The sequence below is a fragment of the Schistocerca serialis genome, chromosome 2 (assembly GCF_023864345.2).
Source record: "Schistocerca serialis cubense isolate TAMUIC-IGC-003099 chromosome 2, iqSchSeri2.2, whole genome shotgun sequence".
Classification (NCBI taxonomy): Eukaryota; Metazoa; Arthropoda; class Insecta; order Orthoptera; family Acrididae; genus Schistocerca; species Schistocerca serialis.
In genome coordinates, this window is record NC_064639.1 from 962,788,183 (window position 1) to 962,801,371 (window position 13,189).

Below are 13,189 nucleotides of genomic sequence, written 5' to 3' on the forward strand. Positions count from 1 at the left end.
ATAAACGTCAGCTGAAAACAGTCGAGAGAAACGGGCACGCAATGAAATTACTACGAGCAGCGGAATAAAGGGAGAAGAGACGCTGGTCCACTGTTGGACTGCTACCATAGAAATGTTACATGGCAATACGCAGAGCAATTCCCGCGAAGCGATGGAAGACTCTCTGCACCGAGGCCCGTTAGCTCAGTCGGTTAGAGCGTCGTGCTAATAACGCGAAGGTCGTGGGTTCGATCCCCCCACGGGCCACTACGATTTCACTCTTCCAAAAAGGCAACGCCGATTTCGGCGGGGAAGTATGGTAACAAAGAAATCGTCACATTGTGTGCGAGCTGATAGGGGACCAGAACGCGACTTGTCGGGACGCGCTAAAACACTTCACTGGTCACAGCACGGTGAACACACAGTTCCTCGTCCGATCACCGCTACTGCGCGAAGCTGGGCGTTGTCAGTGCTTGGGCGGGTGACCGCCTGCGAACACAGGGCACTGCCGACAGTTTCAATTCGTATTTCTCTTTCCTCTTCGGTTTCGGAGCTGCAGCGCTATTCGGTCAAGGGCACTGGCGCCACATTTTGCCTCTCGGTATGCCAAGTCGCGCCGTGCGGCCACAGTGAAATGAAGGAGCGTGTTGTAAAATTTTCAACAAAGAAAAAAAAAAAAAAAAAAAAGAAATGTACTAGTAATAAAACTGAATTTGTCTGACAGAACATGTAACATCAGACAATACATGATAACAGGCAGCAGGTATTTACTTGAGGCATAAGTAACGTGGTGGCCGCCTCGCCATACCTCTCTCAGTCGTTTCGCGTGCTTGTCCTCTTGATATAGGCCGATTGGAGAGCGTCAGCTCTCGCGTCAGCTGAGCTAAGTCGAGACAAGTCGAGACTCAAGGGGAATCGACGCACACACTACAGGGTGGCCTGCAGCGAGTAAGAGGGCGAAAGAAACATTAATTTAAAGACGCGTGGCAAAAGTACTCATACGCAAAAGTAAAAAGCCGGCTGCGGTGGCCGGGAATCGAACCCGGATCAACTGCTTGGAAGGCAACTATGCTGACCATTACACCACCACCGCACGCTTTCCGTCCGCGCACGGCGCGCTGTGTCTGCTTCCCGCCTGTCGGCGGCGGCTCAAGGTGGTCGTAGCTGTAGGCGCATTACGGGGTAGGCGAGCGCATCCAGACAGCGTCTCTACGCACATTTCGCGTCCTTTGGCAAGAGTCGTCGCGTGCGTGCGCCGCAAGAGTACTTAGGCGATCGCGTTCGGGCGTCATTTTTAAGCAGTGCAGTGCAGTTCAGGATTCAGCGTGTGTAGCATTCTCTCGAGAGGATGCGACGGCGCTGGACGGCAGTCCCACTTTCCCCTCAGACGTCTGCCGCGGAAAGCACCAGGAAGCTGTGAACTAGCTGAGCATCGGTGGTTCAGTGGTAGAATGCTCGCCTGCCACGCGGGCGGCCCGGGTTCGATTCCCGGCCGATGCATCATTTTGTTTTTTCTCCGATAGTGGTGCTGCGTGTCTTTCGCACTCGAACTGCGTGAGCCATGAGAATGAACCGCGGGATTTCCGTGTGGGAATAACCAAACATGCAGCGCGCACGACTGCTCGTTTCGACTGTTGTGCGCTATTGTACATACTGGCGTCGGCCTAGCATCACAAGTTGCCTGTCGCGCCGGGAATGCACGTGTAGCAACAGAAAAAAATGAGCCAGGAAGTGCAGACTCTCTACCACTGGTATTTGGTACTTACCGAGATTCCAGAAGGCGTGGCGATCACCTGCCTCGGTAGCGCAGTAGGCAGCGCGTAAGTCTCATAATCTTAAGGTCGTGAGTTCGATCCTCACCCGGGGCATTTAATTTACTTTCGTCCACAGCTAAATCGACGGCTCTGGGGTTTGCGAAGGAGCGAAACACTTTGTGCTTTGTTATCCTCAAGGCTTCAACGACTCAGCGTGATAATGTTTACTTCCCGTTATTACTACTTGCAGTTCTTATGTAAAATTTTCAAGAAAAAAAGTACTAGTAATAAAACTGAATTTCGTACGATATAACGTGTAAAGTCACACAATGTATGACCTGCTGTATGATGACAGGCAGCAGGTATTTACTTGCGAAATAAGTAAATAAATATTACTACTTACGGCTTTGCTTTTCCTCCTACCCCTGTAACAACGAGGCATAAAGCAATGGATTGTGACTTTTGCCATGCGCGCCTCGCCATGGGCGCGCGGAAAGATGCTCGCAAACAGGGAAAGTGCGACACGGAAAGCGTCTGGACCGGGTGTAAACGCCGAGGAAAATGCGCGCGTCCGGTGTGGTCTAGTGGCTAGGATACCTGGCTTTCACCCAGGAGGTCCGGGTTCGATTCCCGGTACCGGAACGGAATTTTTCGGAAAAAGTCACGACAAGTTTTGACCCTGCGAAAGGCTGTTTCACGTCCTCCTCGCATTATACCTACTGGTTCATAAACGTCAGCTGAAAACAGTCGAGAGAAACGGGCACGCAATGAAATTACTACGAGCAGCGGAATAAAGGGAGAAGAGACGCTGGTCCACTGTTGGACTGCTACCATAGAAATGTTACATGGCAATACGCAGAGCAATTCCCGCGAAGCGATGGAAGACTCTCTGCACCGAGGCCCGTTAGCTCAGTCGGTTAGAGCGTCGTGCTAATAACGCGAAGGTCGTGGGTTCGATCCCCCCACGGGCCACTACGATTTCACTCTTCCAAAAAGGCAACGCCGATTTCGGCGGGGAAGTATGGTAACAAAGAAATCGTCACATTGTGTGCGAGCTGATAGGGGACCAGAACGCGACTTGTCGGGACGCGCTAAAACACTTCACTGGTCACAGCACGGTGAACACACAGTTCCTCGTCCGATCACCGCTACTGCGCGAAGCTGGGCGTTGTCAGTGCTTGGGCGGGTGACCGCCTGCGAACACAGGGCACTGCCGACAGTTTCAATTCGTATTTCTCTTTCCTCTTCGGTTTCGGAGCTGCAGCGCTATTCGGTCAAGGGCACTGGCGCCACATTTTGCCTCTCGGTATGCCAAGTCGCGCCGTGCGGCCACAGTGAAATGAAGGAGCGTGTTGTAAAATTTTCAACAAAGAAAAAAAAAAAAAAAAAAAGAAATGTACTAGTAATAAAACTGAATTTGTCTGACAGAACATGTAACATCAGACAATACATGATAACAGGCAGCAGGTATTTACTTGAGGCATAAGTAACGTGGTGGCCGCCTCGCCATACCTCTCTCAGTCGTTTCGCGTGCTTGTCCTCTTGATATAGGCCGATTGGAGAGCGTCAGCTCTCGCGTCAGCTGAGCTAAGTCGAGACAAGTCGAGACTCAAGGGGAATCGACGCACACACTATAGGGTGGCCTGCAGCGAGTAAGAGGGCGAAAGAAACATTAATTTAAAGACGCGTGGCAAAAGTACTCATACGCAAAAGTAAAAAGCCGGCTGCGGTGGCCGGGAATCGAACCCGGATCAACTGCTTGGAAGGCAACTATGCTGACCATTACACCACCACCGCACGGTTTCCGTCCGCGCACGGCGCGCTGTGTCTGCTTCCCGCCTGTCGGCGGCGGCTCAAGGTGGTCGTAGCTGTAGGCGCATTACGGGGTAGGCGAGCGCATCCAGACAGCGTCTCTACGCACATTTCGCGTCCTTTGGCAAGAGTCGTCGCGTGCGTGCGCCGCAAGAGTACTTAGGCGATCGCGTTCGGGCGTCATTTTTAAGCAGTGCAGTGCAGTTCAGGATTCAGCGTGTGTAGCATTCTCTCGAGAGGATGCGACGGCGCTGGACGGCAGTCCCACTTTCCCCTCAGACGTCTGCCGCGGAAAGCACCAGGAAGCTGTGAACTAGCTGAGCATCGGTGGTTCAGTGGTAGAATGCTCGCCTGCCACGCGGGCGGCCCGGGTTCGATTCCCGGCCGATGCATCATTTTGTTTTTTCTCCGATAGTGGTGCTGCGTGTCTTTCGCACTCGAACTGCGTGAGCCATGAGAATGAACCGCGGGATTTCCGTGTGGGAATAACCAAACATGCAGCGCGCACGACTGCTCGTTTCGACTGTTGTGCGCTATTGTACATACTGGCGTCGGCCTAGCATCACAAGTTGCCTGTCGCGCCGGGAATGCACGTGTAGCAACAGAAAAAAATGAGCCAGGAAGTGCAGACTCTCTACCACTGGTATTTGGTACTTACCGAGATTCCAGAAGGCGTGGCGATCACCTGCCTCGGTAGCGCAGTAGGCAGCGCGTAAGTCTCATAATCTTAAGGTCGTGAGTTCGATCCTCACCCGGGGCATTTAATTTACTTTCGTCCACAGCTAAATCGACGGCTCTGGGGTTTGCGAAGGAGCGAAACACTTTGTGCTTTGTTATCCTCAAGGCTTCAACGACTCAGCGTGATAATGTTTACTTCCCGTTATTACTACTTGCAGTTCTTATGTAAAATTTTCAAGAAAAAAAGTACTAGTAATAAAACTGAATTTCGTACGATATAACGTGTAAAGTCACACAATGTATGACCTGCTGTATGATGACAGGCAGCAGGTATTTACTTGCGAAATAAGTAAATAAATATTACTACTTACGGCTTTGCTTTTCCTCCTACCCCTGTAACAACGAGGCATAAAGCAATGGATTGTGACTTTTGCCATGCGCGCCTCGCCATGGGCGCGCGGAAAGATGCTCGCAAACAGGGAAAGTGCGACACGGAAAGCGTCTGGACCGGGTGTAAACGCCGAGGAAAATGCGCGCGTCCGGTGTGGTCTAGTGGCTAGGATACCTGGCTTTCACCCAGGAGGTCCGGGTTCGATTCCCGGTACCGGAACGGAATTTTTCGGAAAAAGTCACGACAAGTTTTGACCCTGCGAAAGGCTGTTTCACGTCCTCCTCGCATTATACCTACTGGTTCATAAACGTCAGCTGAAAACAGTCGAGAGAAACGGGCACGCAATGAAATTACTACGAGCAGCGGAATAAAGGGAGAAGAGACGCTGGTCCACTGTTGGACTGCTACCATAGAAATGTTACATGGCAATACGCAGAGCAATTCCCGCGAAGCGATGGAAGACTCTCTGCACCGAGGCCCGTTAGCTCAGTCGGTTAGAGCGTCGTGCTAATAACGCGAAGGTCGTGGGTTCGATCCCCCCACGGGCCACTACGATTTCACTCTTCCAAAAAGGCAACGCCGATTTCGGCGGGGAAGTATGGTAACAAAGAAATCGTCACATTGTGTGCGAGCTGATAGGGGACCAGAACGCGACTTGTCGGGACGCGCTAAAACACTTCACTGGTCACAGCACGGTGAACACACAGTTCCTCGTCCGATCACCGCTACTGCGCGAAGCTGGGCGTTGTCAGTGCTTGGGCGGGTGACCGCCTGCGAACACAGGGCACTGCCGACAGTTTCAATTCGTATTTCTCTTTCCTCTTCGGTTTCGGAGCTGCAGCGCTATTCGGTCAAGGGCACTGGCGCCACATTTTGCCTCTCGGTATGCCAAGTCGCGCCGTGCGGCCACAGTGAAATGAAGGAGCGTGTTGTAAAATTTTCAACAAAGAAAAAAAAAAAAAAAAAAAAGAAATGTACTAGTAATAAAACTGAATTTGTCTGACAGAACATGTAACATCAGACAATACATGATAACAGGCAGCAGGTATTTACTTGAGGCATAAGTAACGTGGTGGCCGCCTCGCCATACCTCTCTCAGACGTTTCGCGTGCTTGTCCTCTTGATATAGGCCGATTGGAGAGCGTCAGCTCTCGCGTCAGCTGAGCTAAGTCGAGACAAGTCGAGACTCAAGGGGAATCGACGCACACACTATAGGGTGGCCTGCAGCGAGTAAGAGGGCGAAAGAAACATTAATTTAAAGACGCGTGGCAAAAGTACTCATACGCAAAAGTAAAAAGCCGGCTGCGGTGGCCGGGAATCGAACCCGGATCAACTGCTTGGAAGGCAACTATGCTGACCATTACACCACCACCGCACGCTTTCCGTCCGCGCACGGCGCGCTGTGTCTGCTTCCCGCCTGTCGGCGGCGGCTCAAGGTGGTCGTAGCTGTAGGCGCATTACGGGGTAGGCGAGCGCATCCAGACAGCGTCTCTACGCACATTTCGCGTCCTTTGGCAAGAGTCGTCGCGTGCGTGCGCCGCAAGAGTACTTAGGCGATCGCGTTCGGGCGTCATTTTTAAGCAGTGCAGTGCAGTTCAGGATTCAGCGTGTGTAGCATTCTCTCGAGAGGATGCGACGGCGCTGGACGGCAGTCCCACTTTCCCCTCAGACGTCTGCCGCGGAAAGCACCAGGAAGCTGTGAACTAGCTGAGCATCGGTGGTTCAGTGGTAGAATGCTCGCCTGCCACGCGGGCGGCCCGGGTTCGATTCCCGGCCGATGCATCATTTTGTTTTTTCTCCGATAGTGGTGCTGCGTGTCTTTCGCACTCGAACTGCGTGAGCCATGAGAATGAACCGCGGGATTTCCGTGTGGGAATAACCAAACATGCAGCGCGCACGACTGCTCGTTTCGACTGTTGTGCGCTATTGTACATACTGGCGTCGGCCTAGCATCACAAGTTGCCTGTCGCGCCGGGAATGCACGTGTAGCAACAGAAAAAAATGAGCCAGGAAGTGCAGACTCTCTACCACTGGTATTTGGTACTTACCGAGATTCCAGAAGGCGTGGCGATCACCTGCCTCGGTAGCGCAGTAGGCAGCGCGTAAGTCTCATAATCTTAAGGTCGTGAGTTCGATCCTCACCCGGGGCATTTAATTTACTTTCGTCCACAGCTAAATCGACGGCTCTGGGGTTTGCGAAGGAGCGAAACACTTTGTGCTTTGTTATCCTCAAGGCTTCAACGACTCAGCGTGATAATGTTTACTTCCCGTTATTACTACTTGCAGTTCTTATGTAAAATTTTCAAGAAAAAAAGTACTAGTAATAAAACTGAATTTCGTACGATATAACGTGTAAAGTCACACAATGTATGACCTGCTGTATGATGACAGGCAGCAGGTATTTACTTGCGAAATAAGTAAATAAATATTACTACTTACGGCTTTGCTTTTCCTCCTACCCCTGTAACAACGAGGCATAAAGCAATGGATTGTGACTTTTGCCATGCGCGCCTCGCCATGGGCGCGCGGAAAGATGCTCGCAAACAGGGAAAGTGCGACACGGAAAGCGTCTGGACCGGGTGTAAACGCCGAGGAAAATGCGCGCGTCCGGTGTGGTCTAGTGGCTAGGATACCTGGCTTTCACCCAGGAGGTCCGGGTTCGATTCCCGGTACCGGAACGGAATTTTTCGGAAAAAGTCACGACAAGTTTTGACCCTGCGAAAGGCTGTTTCACGTCCTCCTCGCATTATACCTACTGGTTCATAAACGTCAGCTGAAAACAGTCGAGAGAAACGGGCACGCAATGAAATTACTACGAGCAGCGGAATAAAGGGAGAAGAGACGCTGGTCCACTGTTGGACTGCTACCATAGAAATGTTACATGGCAATACGCAGAGCAATTCCCGCGAAGCGATGGAAGACTCTCTGCACCGAGGCCCGTTAGCTCAGTCGGTTAGAGCGTCGTGCTAATAACGCGAAGGTCGTGGGTTCGATCCCCCCACGGGCCACTACGATTTCACTCTTCCAAAAAGGCAACGCCGTTTTCGGCGGGGAAGTATGGTAACAAAGAAATCGTCACATTGTGTGCGAGCTGATAGGGGACCAGAACGCGACTTGTCGGGACGCGCTAAAACACTTCACTGGTCACAGCACGGTGAACACACAGTTCCTCGTCCGATCACCGCTACTGCGCGAAGCTGGGCGTTGTCAGTGCTTGGGCGGGTGACCGCCTGCGAACACAGGGCACTGCCGACAGTTTCAATTCGTATTTCTCTTTCCTCTTCGGTTTCGGAGCTGCAGCGCTATTCGGTCAAGGGCACTGGCGCCACATTTTGCCTCTCGGTATGCCAAGTCGCGCCGTGCGGCCACAGTGAAATGAAGGAGCGTGTTGTAAAATTTTCAACAAAGAAAAAAAAAAAAAAAAAAAAGAAATGTACTAGTAATAAAACTGAATTTGTCTGACAGAACATGTAACATCAGACAATACATGATAACAGGCAGCAGGTATTTACTTGAGGCATAAGTAACGTGGTGGCCGCCTCGCCATACCTCTCTCAGTCGTTTCGCGTGCTTGTCCTCTTGATATAGGCCGATTGGAGAGCGTCAGCTCTCGCGTCAGCTGAGCTAAGTCGAGACAAGTCGAGACTCAAGGGGAATCGACGCACACACTATAGGGTGGCCTGCAGCGAGTAAGAGGGCGAAAGAAACATTAATTTAAAGACGCGTGGCAAAAGTACTCATACGCAAAAGTAAAAAGCCGGCTGCGGTGGCCGGGAATCGAACCCGGATCAACTGCTTGGAAGGCAACTATGCTGACCATTACACCACCACCGCACGCTTTCCGTCCGCGCACGGCGCGCTGTGTCTGCTTCCCGCCTGTCGGCGGCGGCTCAAGGTGGTCGTAGCTGTAGGCGCATTACGGGGTAGGCGAGCGCATCCAGACAGCGTCTCTACGCACATTTCGCGTCCTTTGGCAAGAGTCGTCGCGTGCGTGCGCCGCAAGAGTACTTAGGCGATCGCGTTCGGGCGTCATTTTTAAGCAGTGCAGTGCAGTTCAGGATTCAGCGTGTGTAGCATTCTCTCGAGAGGATGCGACGGCGCTGGACGGCAGTCCCACTTTCCCCTCAGACGTCTGCCGCGGAAAGCACCAGGAAGCTGTGAACTAGCTGAGCATCGGTGGTTCAGTGGTAGAATGCTCGCCTGCCACGCGGGCGGCCCGGGTTCGATTCCCGGCCGATGCATCATTTTGTTTTTTCTCCGATAGTGGTGCTGCGTGTCTTTCGCACTCGAACTGCGTGAGCCATGAGAATGAACCGCGGGATTTCCGTGTGGGAATAACCAAACATGCAGCGCGCACGACTGCTCGTTTCGACTGTTGTGCGCTATTGTACATACTGGCGTCGGCCTAGCATCACAAGTTGCCTGTCGCGCCGGGAATGCACGTGTAGCAACAGAAAAAAATGAGCCAGGAAGTGCAGACTCTCTACCACTGGTATTTGGTACTTACCGAGATTCCAGAAGGCGTGGCGATCACCTGCCTCGGTAGCGCAGTAGGCAGCGCGTAAGTCTCATAATCTTAAGGTCGTGAGTTCGATCCTCACCCGGGGCATTTAATTTACTTTCGTCCACAGCTAAATCGACGGCTCTGGGGTTTGCGAAGGAGCGAAACACTTTGTGCTTTGTTATCCTCAAGGCTTCAACGACTCAGCGTGATAATGTTTACTTCCCGTTATTACTACTTGCAGTTCTTATGTAAAATTTTCAAGAAAAAAAGTACTAGTAATAAAACTGAATTTCGTACGATATAACGTGTAAAGTCACACAATGTATGACCTGCTGTATGATGACAGGCAGCAGGTATTTACTTGCGAAATAAGTAAATAAATATTACTACTTACGGCTTTGCTTTTCCTCCTACCCCTGTAACAACGAGGCATAAAGCAATGGATTGTGACTTTTGCCATGCGCGCCTCGCCATGGGCGCGCGGAAAGATGCTCGCAAACAGGGAAAGTGCGACACGGAAAGCGTCTGGACCGGGTGTAAACGCCGAGGAAAATGCGCGCGTCCGGTGTGGTCTAGTGGCTAGGATACCTGGCTTTCACCCAGGAGGTCCGGGTTCGATTCCCGGTACCGGAACGGAATTTTTCGGAAAAAGTCACGACAAGTTTTGACCCTGCGAAAGGCTGTTTCACGTCCTCCTCGCATTATACCTACTGGTTCATAAACGTCAGCTGAAAACAGTCGAGAGAAACGGGCACGCAATGAAATTACTACGAGCAGCGGAATAAAGGGAGAAGAGACGCTGGTCCACTGTTGGACTGCTACCATAGAAATGTTACATGGCAATACGCAGAGCAATTCCCGCGAAGCGATGGAAGACTCTCTGCACCGAGGCCCGTTAGCTCAGTCGGTTAGAGCGTCGTGCTAATAACGCGAAGGTCGTGGGTTCGATCCCCCCACGGGCCACTACGATTTCACTCTTCCAAAAAGGCAACGCCGTTTTCGGCGGGGAAGTATGGTAACAAAGAAATCGTCACATTGTGTGCGAGCTGATAGGGGACCAGAACGCGACTTGTCGGGACGCGCTAAAACACTTCACTGGTCACAGCACGGTGAACACACAGTTCCTCGTCCGATCACCGCTACTGCGCGAAGCTGGGCGTTGTCAGTGCTTGGGCGGGTGACCGCCTGCGAACACAGGGCACTGCCGACAGTTTCAATTCGTATTTCTCTTTCCTCTTCGGTTTCGGAGCTGCAGCGCTATTCGGTCAAGGGCACTGGCGCCACATTTTGCCTCTCGGTATGCCAAGTCGCGCCGTGCGGCCACAGTGAAATGAAGGAGCGTGTTGTAAAATTTTCAACAAAGAAAAAAAAAAAAAAAAAAAAGAAATGTACTAGTAATAAAACTGAATTTGTCTGACAGAACATGTAACATCAGACAATACATGATAACAGGCAGCAGGTATTTACTTGAGGCATAAGTAACGTGGTGGCCGCCTCGCCATACCTCTCTCAGTCGTTTCGCGTGCTTGTCCTCTTGATATAGGCCGATTGGAGAGCGTCAGCTCTCGCGTCAGCTGAGCTAAGTCGAGACAAGTCGAGACTCAAGGGGAATCGACGCACACACTATAGGGTGGCCTGCAGCGAGTAAGAGGGCGAAAGAAACATTAATTTAAAGACGCGTGGCAAAAGTACTCATACGCAAAAGTAAAAAGCCGGCTGCGGTGGCCGGGAATCGAACCCGGATCAACTGCTTGGAAGGCAACTATGCTGACCATTACACCACCACCGCACGCTTTCCGTCCGCGCACGGCGCGCTGTGTCTGCTTCCCGCCTGTCGGCGGCGGCTCAAGGTGGTCGTAGCTGTAGGCGCATTACGGGGTAGGCGAGCGCATCCAGACAGCGTCTCTACGCACATTTCGCGTCCTTTGGCAAGAGTCGTCGCGTGCGTGCGCCGCAAGAGTACTTAGGCGATCGCGTTCGGGCGTCATTTTTAAGCAGTGCAGTGCAGTTCAGGATTCAGCGTGTGTAGCATTCTCTCGAGAGGATGCGACGGCGCTGGACGGCAGTCCCACTTTCCCCTCAGACGTCTGCCGCGGAAAGCACCAGGAAGCTGTGAACTAGCTGAGCATCGGTGGTTCAGTGGTAGAATGCTCGCCTGCCACGCGGGCGGCCCGGGTTCGATTCCCGGCCGATGCATCATTTTGTTTTTTCTCCGATAGTGGTGCTGCGTGTCTTTCGCACTCGAACTGCGTGAGCCATGAGAATGAACCGCGGGATTTCCGTGTGGGAATAACCAAACATGCAGCGCGCACGACTGCTCGTTTCGACTGTTGTGCGCTATTGTACATACTGGCGTCGGCCTAGCATCACAAGTTGCCTGTCGCGCCGGGAATGCACGTGTAGCAACAGAAAAAAATGAGCCAGGAAGTGCAGACTCTCTACCACTGGTATTTGGTACTTACCGAGATTCCAGAAGGCGTGGCGATCACCTGCCTCGGTAGCGCAGTAGGCAGCGCGTAAGTCTCATAATCTTAAGGTCGTGAGTTCGATCCTCACCCGGGGCATTTAATTTACTTTCGTCCACAGCTAAATCGACGGCTCTGGGGTTTGCGAAGGAGCGAAACACTTTGTGCTTTGTTATCCTCAAGGCTTCAACGACTCAGCGTGATAATGTTTACTTCCCGTTATTACTACTTGCAGTTCTTATGTAAAATTTTCAAGAAAAAAAGTACTAGTAATAAAACTGAATTTCGTACGATATAACGTGTAAAGTCACACAATGTATGACCTGCTGTATGATGACAGGCAGCAGGTATTTACTTGCGAAATAAGTAAATAAATATTACTACTTACGGCTTTGCTTTTCCTCCTACCCCTGTAACAACGAGGCATAAAGCAATGGATTGTGACTTTTGCCATGCGCGCCTCGCCATGGGCGCGCGGAAAGATGCTCGCAAACAGGGAAAGTGCGACACGGAAAGCGTCTGGACCGGGTGTAAACGCCGAGGAAAATGCGCGCGTCCGGTGTGGTCTAGTGGCTAGGATACCTGGCTTTCACCCAGGAGGTCCGGGTTCGATTCCCGGTACCGGAACGGAATTTTTCGGAAAAAGTCACGACAAGTTTTGACCCTGCGAAAGGCTGTTTCACGTCCTCCTCGCATTATACCTACTGGTTCATAAACGTCAGCTGAAAACAGTCGAGAGAAACGGGCACGCAATGAAATTACTACGAGCAGCGGAATAAAGGGAGAAGAGACGCTGGTCCACTGTTGGACTGCTACCATAGAAATGTTACATGGCAATACGCAGAGCAATTCCCGCGAAGCGATGGAAGACTCTCTGCACCGAGGCCCGTTAGCTCAGTCGGTTAGAGCGTCGTGCTAATAACGCGAAGGTCGTGGGTTCGATCCCCCCACGGGCCACTACGATTTCACTCTTCCAAAAAGGCAACGCCGTTTTCGGCGGGGAAGTATGGTAACAAAGAAATCGTCACATTGTGTGCGAGCTGATAGGGGACCAGAACGCGACTTGTCGGGACGCGCTAAAACACTTCACTGGTCACAGCACGGTGAACACACAGTTCCTCGTCCGATCACCGCTACTGCGCGAAGCTGGGCGTTGTCAGTGCTTGGGCGGGTGACCGCCTGCGAACACAGGGCACTGCCGACAGTTTCAATTCGTATTTCTCTTTCCTCTTCGGTTTCGGAGCTGCAGCGCTATTCGGTCAAGGGCACTGGCGCCACATTTTGCCTCTCGGTATGCCAAGTCGCGCCGTGCGGCCACAGTGAAATGAAGGAGCGTGTTGTAAAATTTTCAACAAAGAAAAAAAAAAAAAAAAAAAAGAAATGTACTAGTAATAAAACTGAATTTGTCTGACAGAACATGTAACATCAGACAATACATGATAACAGGCAGCAGGTATTTACTTGAGGCATAAGTAACGTGGTGGCCGCCTCGCCATACCTCTCTCAGTCGTTTCGCGTGCTTGTCCTCTTGATATAGGCCGATTGGAGAGCGTCAGCTCTCGCGTCAGCTGAGCTAAGTCGAGACAAGTCGAGACTCAAGGGGAAT

The 13,189-nt window shown here is 51.7% G+C and overlaps 26 non-coding genes across 26 annotated transcripts; 21 read left to right on the forward strand and 5 right to left on the reverse strand.

The window, feature by feature from the left end:
* Positions 1 to 172: 172 nt before the first annotated feature.
* On the forward strand, positions 173 to 246 carry Trnai-aau (transfer RNA isoleucine (anticodon AAU)). The gene has a single exon. It is a non-coding gene; the product is annotated as a tRNA-Ile (tRNA).
* A 754-nt stretch (positions 247 to 1,000) lies between these two features.
* Trnag-ucc (transfer RNA glycine (anticodon UCC)) lies at positions 1,001 to 1,072 on the reverse strand. The gene has a single exon. It is a non-coding gene; the product is annotated as a tRNA-Gly (tRNA).
* A 336-nt stretch (positions 1,073 to 1,408) lies between these two features.
* Positions 1,409 to 1,479, forward strand: Trnag-gcc (transfer RNA glycine (anticodon GCC)). Its single transcript has one exon. It is a non-coding gene; the product is annotated as a tRNA-Gly (tRNA).
* Positions 1,480 to 1,774: 295 nt separating this feature from the next.
* Trnam-cau (transfer RNA methionine (anticodon CAU)) lies at positions 1,775 to 1,847 on the forward strand. The gene has a single exon. It is a non-coding gene; the product is annotated as a tRNA-Met (tRNA).
* A 456-nt stretch (positions 1,848 to 2,303) lies between these two features.
* On the forward strand, positions 2,304 to 2,375 carry Trnae-uuc (transfer RNA glutamic acid (anticodon UUC)). Its single transcript has one exon. It is a non-coding gene; the product is annotated as a tRNA-Glu (tRNA).
* Positions 2,376 to 2,631: 256 nt separating this feature from the next.
* Trnai-aau (transfer RNA isoleucine (anticodon AAU)) lies at positions 2,632 to 2,705 on the forward strand. Its single transcript has one exon. It is a non-coding gene; the product is annotated as a tRNA-Ile (tRNA).
* Positions 2,706 to 3,458: 753 nt separating this feature from the next.
* Positions 3,459 to 3,530, reverse strand: Trnag-ucc (transfer RNA glycine (anticodon UCC)). Its single transcript has one exon. It is a non-coding gene; the product is annotated as a tRNA-Gly (tRNA).
* Positions 3,531 to 3,866: 336 nt separating this feature from the next.
* Positions 3,867 to 3,937, forward strand: Trnag-gcc (transfer RNA glycine (anticodon GCC)). Its single transcript has one exon. It is a non-coding gene; the product is annotated as a tRNA-Gly (tRNA).
* Positions 3,938 to 4,232: 295 nt separating this feature from the next.
* Positions 4,233 to 4,305, forward strand: Trnam-cau (transfer RNA methionine (anticodon CAU)). Its single transcript has one exon. It is a non-coding gene; the product is annotated as a tRNA-Met (tRNA).
* A 456-nt stretch (positions 4,306 to 4,761) lies between these two features.
* Trnae-uuc (transfer RNA glutamic acid (anticodon UUC)) lies at positions 4,762 to 4,833 on the forward strand. Its single transcript has one exon. It is a non-coding gene; the product is annotated as a tRNA-Glu (tRNA).
* Positions 4,834 to 5,089: 256 nt separating this feature from the next.
* Positions 5,090 to 5,163, forward strand: Trnai-aau (transfer RNA isoleucine (anticodon AAU)). Its single transcript has one exon. It is a non-coding gene; the product is annotated as a tRNA-Ile (tRNA).
* A 754-nt stretch (positions 5,164 to 5,917) lies between these two features.
* Positions 5,918 to 5,989, reverse strand: Trnag-ucc (transfer RNA glycine (anticodon UCC)). Its single transcript has one exon. It is a non-coding gene; the product is annotated as a tRNA-Gly (tRNA).
* A 336-nt stretch (positions 5,990 to 6,325) lies between these two features.
* Trnag-gcc (transfer RNA glycine (anticodon GCC)) lies at positions 6,326 to 6,396 on the forward strand. The gene has a single exon. It is a non-coding gene; the product is annotated as a tRNA-Gly (tRNA).
* Positions 6,397 to 6,691: 295 nt separating this feature from the next.
* On the forward strand, positions 6,692 to 6,764 carry Trnam-cau (transfer RNA methionine (anticodon CAU)). The gene has a single exon. It is a non-coding gene; the product is annotated as a tRNA-Met (tRNA).
* Positions 6,765 to 7,220: 456 nt separating this feature from the next.
* Trnae-uuc (transfer RNA glutamic acid (anticodon UUC)) lies at positions 7,221 to 7,292 on the forward strand. Its single transcript has one exon. It is a non-coding gene; the product is annotated as a tRNA-Glu (tRNA).
* A 256-nt stretch (positions 7,293 to 7,548) lies between these two features.
* Positions 7,549 to 7,622, forward strand: Trnai-aau (transfer RNA isoleucine (anticodon AAU)). Its single transcript has one exon. It is a non-coding gene; the product is annotated as a tRNA-Ile (tRNA).
* Positions 7,623 to 8,376: 754 nt separating this feature from the next.
* On the reverse strand, positions 8,377 to 8,448 carry Trnag-ucc (transfer RNA glycine (anticodon UCC)). Its single transcript has one exon. It is a non-coding gene; the product is annotated as a tRNA-Gly (tRNA).
* Positions 8,449 to 8,784: 336 nt separating this feature from the next.
* On the forward strand, positions 8,785 to 8,855 carry Trnag-gcc (transfer RNA glycine (anticodon GCC)). The gene has a single exon. It is a non-coding gene; the product is annotated as a tRNA-Gly (tRNA).
* A 295-nt stretch (positions 8,856 to 9,150) lies between these two features.
* On the forward strand, positions 9,151 to 9,223 carry Trnam-cau (transfer RNA methionine (anticodon CAU)). The gene has a single exon. It is a non-coding gene; the product is annotated as a tRNA-Met (tRNA).
* A 456-nt stretch (positions 9,224 to 9,679) lies between these two features.
* Trnae-uuc (transfer RNA glutamic acid (anticodon UUC)) lies at positions 9,680 to 9,751 on the forward strand. The gene has a single exon. It is a non-coding gene; the product is annotated as a tRNA-Glu (tRNA).
* Positions 9,752 to 10,007: 256 nt separating this feature from the next.
* Positions 10,008 to 10,081, forward strand: Trnai-aau (transfer RNA isoleucine (anticodon AAU)). The gene has a single exon. It is a non-coding gene; the product is annotated as a tRNA-Ile (tRNA).
* Positions 10,082 to 10,835: 754 nt separating this feature from the next.
* On the reverse strand, positions 10,836 to 10,907 carry Trnag-ucc (transfer RNA glycine (anticodon UCC)). The gene has a single exon. It is a non-coding gene; the product is annotated as a tRNA-Gly (tRNA).
* Positions 10,908 to 11,243: 336 nt separating this feature from the next.
* Positions 11,244 to 11,314, forward strand: Trnag-gcc (transfer RNA glycine (anticodon GCC)). The gene has a single exon. It is a non-coding gene; the product is annotated as a tRNA-Gly (tRNA).
* A 295-nt stretch (positions 11,315 to 11,609) lies between these two features.
* On the forward strand, positions 11,610 to 11,682 carry Trnam-cau (transfer RNA methionine (anticodon CAU)). The gene has a single exon. It is a non-coding gene; the product is annotated as a tRNA-Met (tRNA).
* Positions 11,683 to 12,138: 456 nt separating this feature from the next.
* Trnae-uuc (transfer RNA glutamic acid (anticodon UUC)) lies at positions 12,139 to 12,210 on the forward strand. Its single transcript has one exon. It is a non-coding gene; the product is annotated as a tRNA-Glu (tRNA).
* Positions 12,211 to 12,466: 256 nt separating this feature from the next.
* On the forward strand, positions 12,467 to 12,540 carry Trnai-aau (transfer RNA isoleucine (anticodon AAU)). The gene has a single exon. It is a non-coding gene; the product is annotated as a tRNA-Ile (tRNA).
* Positions 12,541 to 13,189: the final 649 nt, after the last annotated feature.